Below are 14548 nucleotides of genomic sequence, written 5' to 3' on the forward strand. Positions count from 1 at the left end.
CACCACAAAATTTTCCCACTTAAGCACCATTACCTAATTTTCCCACTTAAGCAATATTGAAATTGAAGTGGTCTAACATATGGCCTAATTTCCCACTTAATACCATTTTAAACTTGAAGTGGTCTAACTTATGGCCTAATTTTCCTACTTGATACAATTTTAAACTTGAAATGTGCTTGCTTTGTCATTGCCCAAATGAGAAAAACTTGTTTTGATCCGTAATGGATTGAAATGTGATTACCTTGTCATTACCCAAAATGAGAAGAAAAACTTGTTTCATCCATAATGGATTGAAGTGTGCTTGCCTTGTCATTGCCCAAAAATGAGAAGAAAAACTTGTTTAATCCTCCAAGGGTATTTCTTCCAATTTGTTGAGTCACATGCCATGTGTACAATTGTGTGACATGTGGCATATCCCATGTATGCCATGACACATCAAAACTTTAATGCGTTGGTGAAGATTTATTTACCGAATTTTCGTTGTCTACAGAGGAGCTTCACCAACCATCTCGATTTCCTTGCAAAGCCATTTGCTCGGCGGGGTTTGCGCAGCAGTCTTAGTTTTCTTGGAAGAAAGGGGCAATTTTTTCCTGGCCGCAGCCACGATGATCACATCTGCTTGCTTCAGTACTCGACTGCCTGAAAAAGCAAAATCAAGTTAGTAAAATCAAGTAAGTAGTTGAAGAATAAAGGTAGAGATAGCCATATACCTTGGGTCATCTCTTTGGATTGAGGGGCAGGGGTCTTTTTGGGTCGGTTGCCAAAAATTTTGGTTGACCATGTCTTCGACCAAAGCGCCAAAGAAGTCATGAATGTATCCTTCACACCAGTCTCCGAATATGTTAGTGCTGAGAGATTCAGGAACAGTTGGTCAGAGACGAAAGTTTTTGCATCGTTCCTAAAACTCTTTCTTGGTATCTCTGCACTCCCTTTCTGAGGAACCAGAGAGGCATCATCGACTTAGGAGGGAGCGGGAAGTAAGTAGAGGCACCGAGCAACCTTGGAGATAACCGAGCTGTCGGGCAGCAAAGTGGGGGTGGTAGACCTTCCAACTGGCTTGGCAAATGTCACAGCCAAGGGGAAGGTCGTGTGTTATCATGAACGACCCCCAGTTTTGACATAGACCGACATCCTCACTTTCAACCCATGTTGATGTTGGAAGCTTGATGGAAGAAAGGTACTTTTGATGAAGACATATCAAAAATTCGTCGTTTGAGAGGACATATAGGCAGAAGAAGTATTTGAAGACTTCTTTGGCCCGATGATGAGGTGCCGGTCGAGAGGCTAACTAAAGGTCGAGCACTGCAGTAGACTGAAAGTTAGGGTTCTTTGGCCAAAGTGTGGAAAAATAGACCTGCAGCCAGAGTTGGAATACCCAGAGAGGTCTGTTCTGGTGCGGGTGGATCTTGTTGATGGTCGTTTCGACCAGACAGCGCAAAAGGTTGGCGAGGATAGCTAGACTAAAGGCCAGGGAGTGACCACTAGCCAGGGCTTTAGCCACGACATATTTTTTACCAAGCATTTATTTGACTTGGTATAATAGATAAACTTGTTGTACCAATAAAATATGAAGGCTTCGTGCTCTCCCTTCCACAGACTCTCCTCCCTTCGGCCCAGCAAAATGGAGGATGAGGATGTTGTAGTTGAAGAAGTTCTTGTGCAACTTCTGAACTTTTTCTTTTCAAGGCTCTTGATCTTTTTGGCTCAACGTCTTGACGGCCCGTTCGTCGAATAGTGCTTTAAGGTCGAGATTCGACAGGCACCCAAAAATGGTGGCATCTACTAGGATGCCAGAAAGAGAAGTCCCAAGAATAATTGAGATGCCGAGGATGGTGAGGGTGATAGAGCCGAAAGGTAGGATCATGGTGTTGGTGGCCGAGCACCAGAAGCTCAAAGCTGCCATAAGGAGTTCTTTATCCATGGCAATCTCCATGGTCGAAAGTTTAATGGCATCGTGGATGCCAAGAGCCTCCCATTCTTTACCGAAGAATTTTTCCATCCTTTCGACCCAAGCCGCCCAGGTCGCGTTGGTCGAAGGATAGGCTCCTTGGGGCTTCGTTAGGCACCACTTGGACCAATCAAACCCTTGCAGCAAGGGTGTCAAGCATTGGTCTTTGAAGAAGTTAGTGATAAAAGATGGCACTACATCCTTGAAAAGTGGTCCCAGTATTTGATGAGTGGCGCTTAAATCACTCTCAAAGCGCAGAGTCTTGACGGCGCTCCAGTCGATGAAGTCCTTGCACTTGTTGCATTCGTCAAAAAGCTCAGAGATGAAGGAGGCCATTAATGAAGACTCGAGAATTCTTGGGTTAAAAGCTTGGGGTTTTTGGGATTTTGAAAGAAAAATGGCACGAAGGTTTCAAGGGTTTTGGAAAGTGTAAAGTACGCATGGAAAGGATTCAAGTATTTATAGACATTTTGGGAGGAAGGTTAAAGGTTTGATTTTCAAAATTGGGGATAGAATCGAGCAGGAAAGTTGTTAATTATTATGGATATTCGGAGAATCCAGGCGAAAAGACCGAGGTTTTCACGGTTTGAGGATGCACCATTGCGTGTTACTACAGGTTTAGTGTAAAAGGGACGTTTCGACTGTCGCGTGTTTTCGAGGGTCATGATTAAGGGCTGCTAGGTTAACCAAGGGACCGACACGTGGTAGGGCAGTTGGAAGAATTGAGATCGTGAGATCATGTCTCATAAATATGCATGGTGGTAGTTCTCGAGAGGGTTTAATGTTTGTTTTAGGTTGGTTTCGCTTCTTCAAGGCCGAGGCTCGAACCAAGGAATGTAGGTCGACGACCTCAGAAGCGAGGGGGCAATGTTTGGGCCCAAAATAGAGGGAGGAGTGCATCATTCAAGCCCCACCAATTCAACACACAAATTGCCTTGCGCAAACTCTCTAAACAACCTTGAGATTTTTATTTTCTTTTTTCGCCAACACATCTTCAGTTTGGATAAACAGCATTGTGAAGGCAACTGGTGATACCTTCAGTTTGGATAAACAACACTACTGCCATAGAACCAGCCGACCGCGGAACACCTTCCGTTTGGATAAACAGCCCTGCGTCGAGGCCGATTGGTTATCTATCCAAGTCTCGGTCAAGAAAGACTTTCGAGTCTTTATTGGCAGAGGTCATCTCATTAGCCTTTTTGGCAAGCTAAGGTTTTACAGTTTACGAGGGCTCAGCACATTGAAAGTCGAGTTGTTTTATGATTGGATACTCACAAGTAAATTTTAGAGTTCGACACGCCTACGACCGAACTACATTCACCATCAAGACATTTATCTCTTTCGAGTATTTTTGTTCGTATAGTATGCTACTGATTCAGCGTAGTTACATTATCACGACGAATATAACTGTAACTGAGCTCGGCACGACGATCCGTGAACTTCGCAGAACTAGCAGCCTTGTCTTCAAGCTCTAGAACCCGAAGGTCTAGATCGTTTCTTCCTCGGCCGCAATCGCAAGATCAAGAAGTCAGCAGCGCCCAACGTCGCATCCACTCATTTTACTCACTGGCCGAGCTCGCCTGTCGAGTTGGCACGCCCCGCACACAACCGAATGATGTAGTTAGCTTATAGTTACTCGACCTGCGCACCACGTAAGCTTGGTAGTTTTTAGGGTCAACAAAGTCGAATACGAGGAAAAAGATGGAGAAAATGAGAGAGATGAGAGTTTCAGAATGAGCGAGATATAAATAAAAAATTGAATAAATTATTATATTATATCTCACTTTTACTATTATATTTTTTGGGTAAATTACATAGTAGCCGCTCAGGTTTGAGGTCTATTACAACACCATACAACATCTTTAAAACATTTCACTTTCATACCTCACGTACTATTTTATTTCAATATAATACATCCGTTACATTTTTCATCCATTAATCCGTTAAGTGCTAACGTGGCTGCCAAATGTGTGCCACGTGGCAAAATGGTTTTTTTTTTAAAACCTGAATATTCTCATTAAAAAAAAAAAAAAAACTTGAACCCATCACATATCCCTGCAATCCCTAAAAAACCAAATCCCTTTTCCCCACCCCACAACCCAGATTTGTTCCGTTTTCCCTCACCCCCACCCATCCAACTCACAGAGACCTTCTTCCCGCCACCCTCCTTCGGCCCCCCTTCCAGCTCGTGCTCGACGTACCTCGCCCTCCTCCCCCTCGCGCCCGCGACCCTCTCACCCAGAACCCAAACCCTGCTCATCGGTCGACTCTGACAACGATGTATGTATTTAATTTTTTCCTTTCAAATTTTGAATTTTTTTGGGCTTGGTTGGTGGTGGTCTGAAAATGGAATTAGGTTTGCTAAGGGTGGGTGGGGTTACAAATGAAAGAAGGGAGAAAGGGGTTAGGGTGGGGGTTTGCTGGGTTTTTTGATGAGAGGATAGGTGAAGAGAATGGAGGAGAAGGAGGTGGGTTGGGGAGGGAGGGGAAGGGTGAGGTTTCTGGGTTTGTTTGTAGGGGTGGGGGGTTGCAGGAGGTGGGTTTTAGTTTTGTTTGTTTGTTTTTTTTGTTTTTTTTTTTTTAAATTCAGGTGGTTTTTTAAATTAAAAAAAAATTATTTTTTGCCACGTTGGCAGCCACGTCAATACTTAACGGATTAATGAATGGAAAATGTAACGGATGTATTATTTTGAAATAAAATAGTACGTGAGGTATGAAAATGAAATGTTTTAAAGATGTATGAAATTGTAATAAACCTCAAACCTGAGAGGTTACTATGTAATTTATCATATTTTTTTAGTCTTTTAATATAATCACAACAATTTAATATAAAAATTTATTAAAAACTTGAACATTTTTTTTATAAAAAACAATTTTACAAAAAAGTTTACCAAAAATGGATTTATCTTGAACGACAATTCAAGAGTTTGTTCTCCAAAAACTTGGACTGCTGTCATGGTCGCCATTTCTGCTTCGAGCTCTTCTGCTTCTTCAATTTCAAGTTCGTAGTTCCTCTCTCTCTCTCTCTGTATTTCCTAAAATTGTTTCACTCAGTAGTTGAGCATGTGAGAAGGAAAGTTTCTAACTTTATACTATGCTATGTGAACTTTGTTGGATGAATTGAGAAATGAAGGTGATGGTTATGGCAAATGCTCAACCGGGTGTCTCCAATTTTCAGAGTAATGGGGTTTTTTCTACGAATTGTTGCCCAAATCTGGTTCCTTTATCTGGGTTTTCGATTTTTCGAAGACCCGTTTTCGGTATTAGGTTATATGAGAAGAGTGTGAAGAGGAATCGGGTTTTCGGTATTAGGTTTGTGAATTCTAGAACTGTTATTAGTGCTGTGTTGAAGGAAAGGTGTGAAATTTTAGAGAAGGAATTCGAATTAAGCCGTCATTTGATCAGTACTTGAAGGTTATAGGGACTGTTAGGCTTAGAAGTGATAGAGATAAGTAGCAAAGATCGAAATAAGAGAATCTGAAGCGTAGTGTGCGCGGTAAGTTGAATATCAGAGTGCGAGCCACAAACAAAACTACAAAATAGAATATTATTAAATAAACGAGAATACTAAAAGGACTACAACAAGAGACTATATTGTGAATTACTTATTATCTCTGAATAACAAAGCTTTCTATTTATAATAAACTAACCCTAGTCCTTAATAAGCAAGAAAACGAAAACCTACTTCAAATGGGCTAAGCTCAAATCCAAACACTAAATAAATAACTATTTTCGAACAGAGTAGAGGTGTTTCCGGGAGATTGTTATCTGAGGGTAGTGAAGAGGATGCAAAATTGGGGGACCTGAAGGGAATTTGAATCGAGAGAAGGCGTCAAAATTTGAGAATCGGTATGAGTCGCTTGGAAATAGAAATGGAAGCACACATGAAAGTCAACGAGTTTAAGGGTTTAAGGATGAATACGATAGCAGACAGAACGAGAAGGATGAAAAGGATAAGAAGATGATAAGGGGAGAGACAAGAGATGGAAGATGGCTAAAATATACTGGTAGGGTAGAACCATGATTTGACTTCAAAGGTAAAAGTACAATAGTACGAAATGCAAAAGATGGCCCGGGAGTTACTAGTCGGCTAGAACAGGAAGTAGACTTCAAAGGTAAAAGTACAATGGCATGAAATGCGAGAGATGGCCCGAGAGTTTACAAGTCAAGGGATAAAGCCATTTAAAGAGGGAAACTTGGTGTTAGAAATGAAGATGGAGTTTAAAGGAACCCCAATCATGCTGATAAAGCCACTGATAGAGGTATTGTTCCAACAAGTGTAACTAAGAGTGGTAGGGATTTCCCTAAAAGATTTGATGAAAGAAAGCTTAAAGGTGGAAATAGCAGCATTTCAGAATTTTGATGAATTCGGTGATATTATGGACAAACCACGTGTTTGGATCAAAACTTGAACTTGGGCTCAAGAAAGGAGCTGGCCCAAAGGGATGCCTTGAGGAGAGCCCGGCCTAAGCCCAGCCAAATTCCAGAAAGCAGGAAAGGGACTTTTCTGACTTGGTGCAGCTCATGAATACCACTTGCTTACCTACCCAAAGGCCAAATGGTATAGACTGACCAGCTACACAGCCCATAAAGTACTTTATGGTGGCAGTACATGTAAAATAGCTGATGAGTCATCACCGTTCAAACCGCATTCGGGCAAGGTTGCTGCTACAGGAGACCAAGCCGAGTTGTCTATATAAGAAGAAAGAGAAACTAGGAATAAGGACACTCAAACAAACAAACAAAAGCACAAACTCTGCTCAAAGCCAGATTTGCCTTCAAAACGAAGCTGTAGTCAGCCCAAGCCTTCATCCCTCTCGGGACAAGCCTTCACTCAAACCCTTGTAATAGCTCTGCTACCCTGTTCAAACTTGCTGTAGTATCGATTTCTCTTTAAAACTCATCTCCTTACCTCTCCCTAAAAAGCTCTCAGACCCTTGATAAGCCACAAAGATAGGAACCTGCAAGACGACCAGGCTTGCCCGACAAGGTTAAACCTTGCCCGACCTTCTTTGTGTTTTTGTCTTTTCATACATTAGCCTAGCAATATGTTGTATACTTCCAGTTATATTCCAGTTATTTCTAGCAAGATGACTATTAAAAGGCTTTCTCAGTACTCGGATCGGATTTAAATATATATCCATTGTTCAAACCAGATCTAAGTTCTAAGCCCTTGGGCATGTAAATTTGATCAGTTAAAAGTCATTGGCCTCAAGGCATAAAAAAGAACCTTATGTGGACTTAACCCATCCACGACAATCCTTGATAAACGAGAAGTCCAAAGTTACTTGGGGCGCAAGTAATCGACTTACCTCTTAGTCTTATTTCTATTATATTATGATTATCATAGAATGCGTAAGCATGGAATGGATCCTGATGGGAAGCCTCAAGGCCTACACCTAAGGCCCTACGAAGGCACCTATTTGGATTCATTCCGTTCTGCGGTCTAGAACGATTGAGTATAAGAACGAACTCTAATGGGAAGCCTCAAGGCCTACACCTAAGGCCCTACAAAGGCACCTATTTGGGTTCATTCTACCTCTCGGACTCGGGTAATTAGAAGTATAATAGTGATAAGAATCCTGTATTCACGAGCACAAATATGATGTGTTCTAGCACTGGTTTAGTTATTGATAGGAAGCCTCAAGGCCTACACCTAAGGCCCCACGAAAGCACCTATCATAACTAACACGGTTTCTCGGGTATATACATATATACAACTAAAACTCAACATCCATTTCACATCTGCCATACTGAAGATGGCAGTGGCACGCCTGAGCACCTAAAAGTTAACCTTGATTGTGAGCCTCAAGGCCTACACCTAAGGCCCCACAAAGGCACCTCTCAAAGTTAACTCTGTCCTTCTCTTTCAGCCTTGCCCGACGAGCCTTGCCCGAAGAGTCTTGCCCGACGAGACTTGCCCGACAAAGCCCGACAGTGAAGCAGAAGCCCGACAGCAGCCCTCAACCGGCGCCAACCTCCAGGGGAGCTGTGTGCTCGTCGGCCAGGAAACATCCCCGACGGAAATTCCTGACGCGAACACCACGAGTATCACAAATGGAAATGGAGCAAAGAATCTAGAAGCTAGCAAAGTGATTGAATGGTGCAGACATTGACATGCCTGAGTGGATGTTTTCAAAGATGATGCGAAGTGCACAAATCAGATTCACAGATCATTCAATATTGAGAGTTATCCAATTATTGGGAAAACTAGGAAACTGGAGACGGGTACTACAAGTCATTGAGTGGCTTCAAATGCGTGAACGTTCCAAATCGTACAAGCTCAGATACATTTACACAACTGCACTTGATGTACTTGGAAGGGCAAGGAGGCCTGTGGAAGCACTTAATGTATTTCATGCAATGCTAGAACAAATGTCCTCGTATCCCGACTTACTAGCTTATCATTCTATTGTTGTAACTCTTGGACAAGCAAGACATATGAGGGAACTTTTTGATGTGATTGATACTATGCGATGTCCTCCTAAGAAGGGGTTCAAAACCGGGGCACTTGGGAAGTGGGATCTGTGGTAAATGTGCCCTAAAACCAATCATATGATGATACATTACAGACATTTCACATGTTAAACTAATCTAGTTTAATATAAAGGGAAAAGATTATTGTTTGAAGTCGTCTCATATAAATGTTAAATGCTTAAACGATAAGTCCAAGGAATATGTAATTTCGAGAATGTGATCTAAAGAAGTTAGATTCATGAGACCATTCTCTTTGGTATACATATCCTAAACGTTCCTGATCATAGGATATTGATAGTCCGTTAAGATTAGTACGTGTTATGTCTTCTCTTAGGAAGAGTGACTGGTCTCGAGTCATTGGTGTGACTGACATCAAGATAAGCATGTAGGTGCTCAATGGAGAATGAGTCCACTGAACACGATCAATGAGGAGTTCTCATACTCATGTCACATGAGAACTCATGGTTAGGATAATGTAAAGTAGTCATTTGACCTGAGGCATCATAGTTGTCTTGTGGTTAGGTCATTAATCTTTGATTATGTCCAAGTCACTCCGTCAGAGGGTGTCCACGACATAGTTGGGGTTAAGTCACTTAGCCATGGAGGCAAGTGAATGCGCAATAAAGGATCTCCAACCTTCAAACCGTTTGAGGGAAAATACTCTATGGTATGATTAAGAATCCCTGACCAAAGTATGAATGAGATTTAGGAAGTCGTTCCAAATCATATTCAAGGTAATCATATAAGTAAATGAATCACATTGGATAGTAGACATGAATAAACTATCAAACCCAACAATGTGGTCAAGAGTATTGTATTAGAGAAAGATTGTATTGCATTGTAATCATAAACTGAATAGGTTCTCCACCTCTTCTGATTAGCTTGGGTAGCCATGATATACTACTAGGTGTCCCTCATGTTTTGTGGAAGCCTTAAAGATGTGTACTCACTAAAGGGGGAATTGAAAGTAAGTTTCAATTCACAATCGATTTGAAGAGTTCTAATCGCCCACTATCTCGCTAAATGGAACCTAATGGATCGTACACCATGTAAGGTAGAGATTGAAGAAAGAACGGAGATAAGTAATGATAATTAAATGGTTTAATTATTTATGGCTAGGATTAATTAATATGTTAATTAATCAAACGAATAAGTTCATTATAGACCTTGGGTTAGTTTTGGGCCACAACACCCAAAGGGATTTGAATGTCAAGCCCATTAACATAAGTTGTATGACAACTTATTGACTTAAGACCCAAAAGGGCCCAAACAGTCCATAGCTCTAAGGAGGCCGGCCATATGGAGAAAGAAAGGGGTTTTGGTTCTTTTAGTCACTTAATTGAAGGGACTATATAAAGTACTTTATAACCATTTCGTCATTTGGGTTTTCTTTGAGGAAATTGGAAAGAACACAAGCTCTCATTTTCTCTCTAAGAGGCCGGCCACCCTAGAGGAAATCAGCTAGCAATCTTACTTCCTCTAGTCACTCATCTCTTTATCAATGCTCTCTTTGGTGTGGAGACATAGAGGTTCTCTATTTTGGGAACTTGGAGAATCCATTCATCCATCCTCCTCCAAGAAATCCATGGAGCTAAGAAGTAAGGAATGAAGGCCCTATCTCTTTGGTGATTAGCTTTTGCTTATGCAAAGAGGAATCAACAAAGATATAAGATTTCTCAACTCACTTTGTTTTGAGTTGAGTCTTGGTTCACCATAACTACTAGGCTTTGAATTTCATGGGTTAAGTTTTGTTTTTTAGTGCATACAAGCATGATTCCGCCTTTTAATTGTTAATAGCATGCATAGATGTAGCTCAAATGAACTAGTTTTTCACAAATATTTCCTTCAGGATCCTCAGCTAGAACCAGATATTGTTGTCTTACATACGGTATTAAATGCCTGTGTTCAGCACAAACAATGGGGAGGAGCATTTTGGGTTTTGCAGCAGTTGAAGCAAAAAGGCCTACAGCCTACCACAACAACATATGGACTTGTCATGGAGGTGATGCTAGCATGTGGCAAGTACAACTTGGTTCATGAGTTTTTCAAGAAAGTGCAGAAATCTTCTATACCAAATGCTTTAACTTCCCGAGTTATTGTGAACACTCTTTGGAGAGAAGGTAAAATAGATGAGGCTGTATCAGTTGTTCACAACATGGAAATACGTGGAATAGTAGGTTATGAGGCTCTCTATTATGACTTTGCTCGATGTCTTTGTAATGCTTGAAGGTGCCAAGAAGCACTAATCAGATTGAGAATATATGTAAGGTTGCAAACAAGCCTCTAATAGTGACTTACACTGGTCTAATTCAAGTTTGTTTGGACACCAGAAGCGTTGAAAATGTGGCCTATGTTTTCAAACAAATGGAGAACGTTTGCTCCCCGAATCTTGTTACTTACAACATAATGTTAAAACCTTACTTGGACCACGGAATGTTTGAAAAAGCGAAAGATCTGTTCCTGAGGATGTTAGATGATGGGAATAATATCACAAGCAGATCCTGTAAGTTCTATATAGAGCAAACACTTGTTTATTGTGTAAAACTGTTTTGGAATAATAAGGAGACTAACATTAGCTATGTGGAATGGCTTATCATAAATTGTATAATAAGGATAATAGCCTCAAGCAATCTCAATAGAACCATGATGATGAGTAGATTTTATATTATATATTTTACCCTAATCTTAGTATATTTTGGTTAATATATTGGAAGAATTTTGATACTTTGAATTGTATTTTCAATATAGGACTTCCGACTTCCTCTGGAGCAAAACAGGAACAAATGGATGAATTTTGGAGTAATTCCAATTAGAGGACGTTCGTGAGTCACTTATCTTGATCGTATCAAAATTTGGGATTTTTTCACCAAGCGGTTATTTTCTGGCGATGAAATAAAGAAGCAGTGCGCAGTGCGCAGTGCTGGAAAATGACGTTTTTGGGCTTAAATGACGTTTTTGGAGCCCAAGATGACCTCGGATGGGTTCGTGGCCTTCTGGAAAAGTGTTCAGAATATTCCAAACATCAAATCCAGCTATATTGGGCCAGTTTTGGAGCAGCTTATGGGCCAAAACGTGGCTGTTCAGATTTTAGACGAATTTTACTATTTTTATTTAGGGTTTTTATTAATTTTAGTTTGCTAGGGTTTGTGTGGTGGCTTAGCAAATATATTGCTTGGCCGTCTACAGTTTTAGAGTACGCTTTATTTTATGCAATATTGGAGACAGAGAGAAGTGCTAGGGTTTTGAAGATTTTCTACTTGAAGGTGTTTTCAATCATTTTCTTAATAGATATTTCTATGATTTCAATTATGAATATGCGGAACTAATTTCTTTTGCTAGGGCGAAGCCTTGAGCCTTAGCTTGAATATGTGATTTTTATTTAATTGCTTATGATTGATTGCATGCATATTTTGAATTGTTAATCACCGGTATAAAAACTATCTAATTGTCTTAATGCCTGCTCACCATTAGGATCTTTAGAAAAGTAACTTGATGCAATTTTGGTCGGAAGGTTCCCTGAAATTGACGCTAGCTTCTTGTGATTAATAATTGTAATTTCTCTTAGGATGAATATCACGTCTTAAGGATTGCATGGTTTTTCAAATGATTTTCATAAAGCATAATGAGTCTTTCATGTTTAGATTTGATCCGAACGTCCGGACGGGTTGCATGTTAGATATACGTTCTATGTTGGAGGTTCCAAGTAGAATATGAATTAGGAAAATCTAACCTTCAAAGTGGCATGTGTAGATCATAAGTAATTGGTAAAAATTCTTAGGATTGCTAGGTGATGGTGGAACCCTAGTGCTTTCTTAATTTGATTTTCTCAGAACTGTTTTCTTCTCTAGTCCTAATATTGCAGATTGTTTATTTTAATTCATTAAATTCGTTTTTATTTTAATTAAGTTATAAAATCAATCACTTCAATTTCTACTTTACAATAATTAAATGGAATCTGATTAGTTCGAATTATTTAATAATCCCTGTGGAGATGACCTTGCGAAATCCGTTTATACTACAATAACCTTGTGATTCTTGCAAGTAAAATAGGAGATTTAAGCCCGTTCACATGAGTAGTAAAAATCCCTATCACATGACTTTATTATCTTATATGTTTATTAGAGTTTTCACGGTGATAAAGATAGTTTGATAAGGATTACATAATGGGAAGTGTCCTTAGTGAACTCCATCGCTTATGGTATAAAGCTAAGGTCCCTGCACTCTCACAAATACACAAGCTTTTAGATACTCAAGCCCTATTGATTGAGCCTTGTATCCAGTAATGCAGAGTTGCAAAAGAACCCTCTAACTCAAGCAGTAATGTCTTCATCTGGTGAGTGGTTAAGTTGGTATCGTGATTTAATTTTTCGTGAGTTATATGCTTATAGTTGATATGAAATCCTTCACGTGTCATCTTAATCCTATGTTGGAGGCATCGAGAATTTTTTTGTTTTCTTATTTTTGTGCAGGTTACAGAACTGGTTACATTTTATTTGGGAAAAACACGCACGACCATGTGATGGCTAAATCTATTCTTATTCATGTGGGTTTTTCATCTTAATATGTATACCAGAAATGGAACTTCAACAGTAATCGTGAACGTTGATCCTCTAAAGAAGTTCAAATGTTCATATTTAGTTTTTGAGTGGCATATCATTTTGACAGCCAATACATGAACATAACCATCATTGTCAGATCATAAAGACCTATAATCATAGTTAAAGAAATTCATGTATCAGCTACAAAAGTGATATGAACAAAGAAAATTATCACAGCTTTCATCAATCTAAAGAATGTTGATTTTTGTGATATATGGTTTGGGGAGAAGGATTAATATTCGAAAGTTTTATGCTTTGATAGCCATGAATCCTAGCTCCACGAACCTCAACAATGTTGAACCACATACTAGTATTGACTATAAGAAATGGAAACATGATCTAGAGATTGTGCTAGGAGTCATGGTTTGGGATTTAGCACTAAGAACTAAAGAGCCTTCTATGCCGACAGATGGGAGCACATCCAAACAACGGTCCAAGTATGAAAAGTGGCATAAATCAAACAGAATTTCCTTGTTGATTATCAAAAGAAGCATGACTGATGTGGTTCGAAGAGCTTTCACAGATGTTACTTGTGCAAAGGTTTTGCTTAAGTCCATCCAACAGAAGTACAAAGAGTCACCAAAAACAATGATAGATACTACCAATGCAAATGATTTCCTTAAATCCATTGAATAAAAGTATAAAGAGTCACCAAAAAATGAGACATGTAATCTCATGCATTTTTTAACAACCATGAGATATGATGGGATTGAAAGTGTGCGAGAGTACATTTTAAGTATGTGATAGGAGCATATTTATGCAACTTAGTTAGCTTGTTTCTTGGCATTTATGTTGTTAGTTTGTAGTTATTTTAGTATTTTAAGCTATTTTCGTGTGTTTGAAGGTCCAAAGGGTTAATGTGGCAAAGAAGTGCATTTTGGAGCATTTTGGAGCATTTTTGGGCATGGAATGGATAGCATATGCTTGGATCAAAAGGTATGGACGAAATTTGAAGTTTGTGCATCATCCTCTCCCTATAAATAACCATTTTAGCACTCATTTCACCCAACACATTCACCTACCACTACATCCACTCATTTCAACCACCCAACACATTCACCTACCACTACATCCACTCATTACCACCACCCACTACATCCTTTCCCTAGCCTATAAATACATTCACCCTTCACCATAACTAGAATTCCAATTCCCTAGCCGTGAGCACCTTACATTCATCCATATATTCCCACATCCCACAAACACATACAAATCCATTCCCTTGCCGTGGCACTCATCCAACCAAAAATCAAACACAAATCCATACATTCCCTTCAACCTTACCGTGGCATCCATCCAACCTAAATACATTCATAACCTTTCCATAAATCCATACACATCCTTAGATACTTGTGCTGCAACAAGGTGGTGAAAACGAAGGTCCTTGGCGTTGCAAGCTTGAAACTTTGGAGCGTTTTAGGTGTAATTCGTTCTTGCTTTCAATATCTACTTTGTTATTTTCTGATTTTGTTGCAATTATGAGTAACTAAACCCCCCTTAGCTAGGGGGGAATTCAAAGTCATGA

This window comes from Malus domestica, chromosome 13, assembly GCF_042453785.1.
Source record: "Malus domestica chromosome 13, GDT2T_hap1".
Taxonomy (NCBI): Eukaryota; Viridiplantae; Streptophyta; class Magnoliopsida; order Rosales; family Rosaceae; genus Malus; species Malus domestica.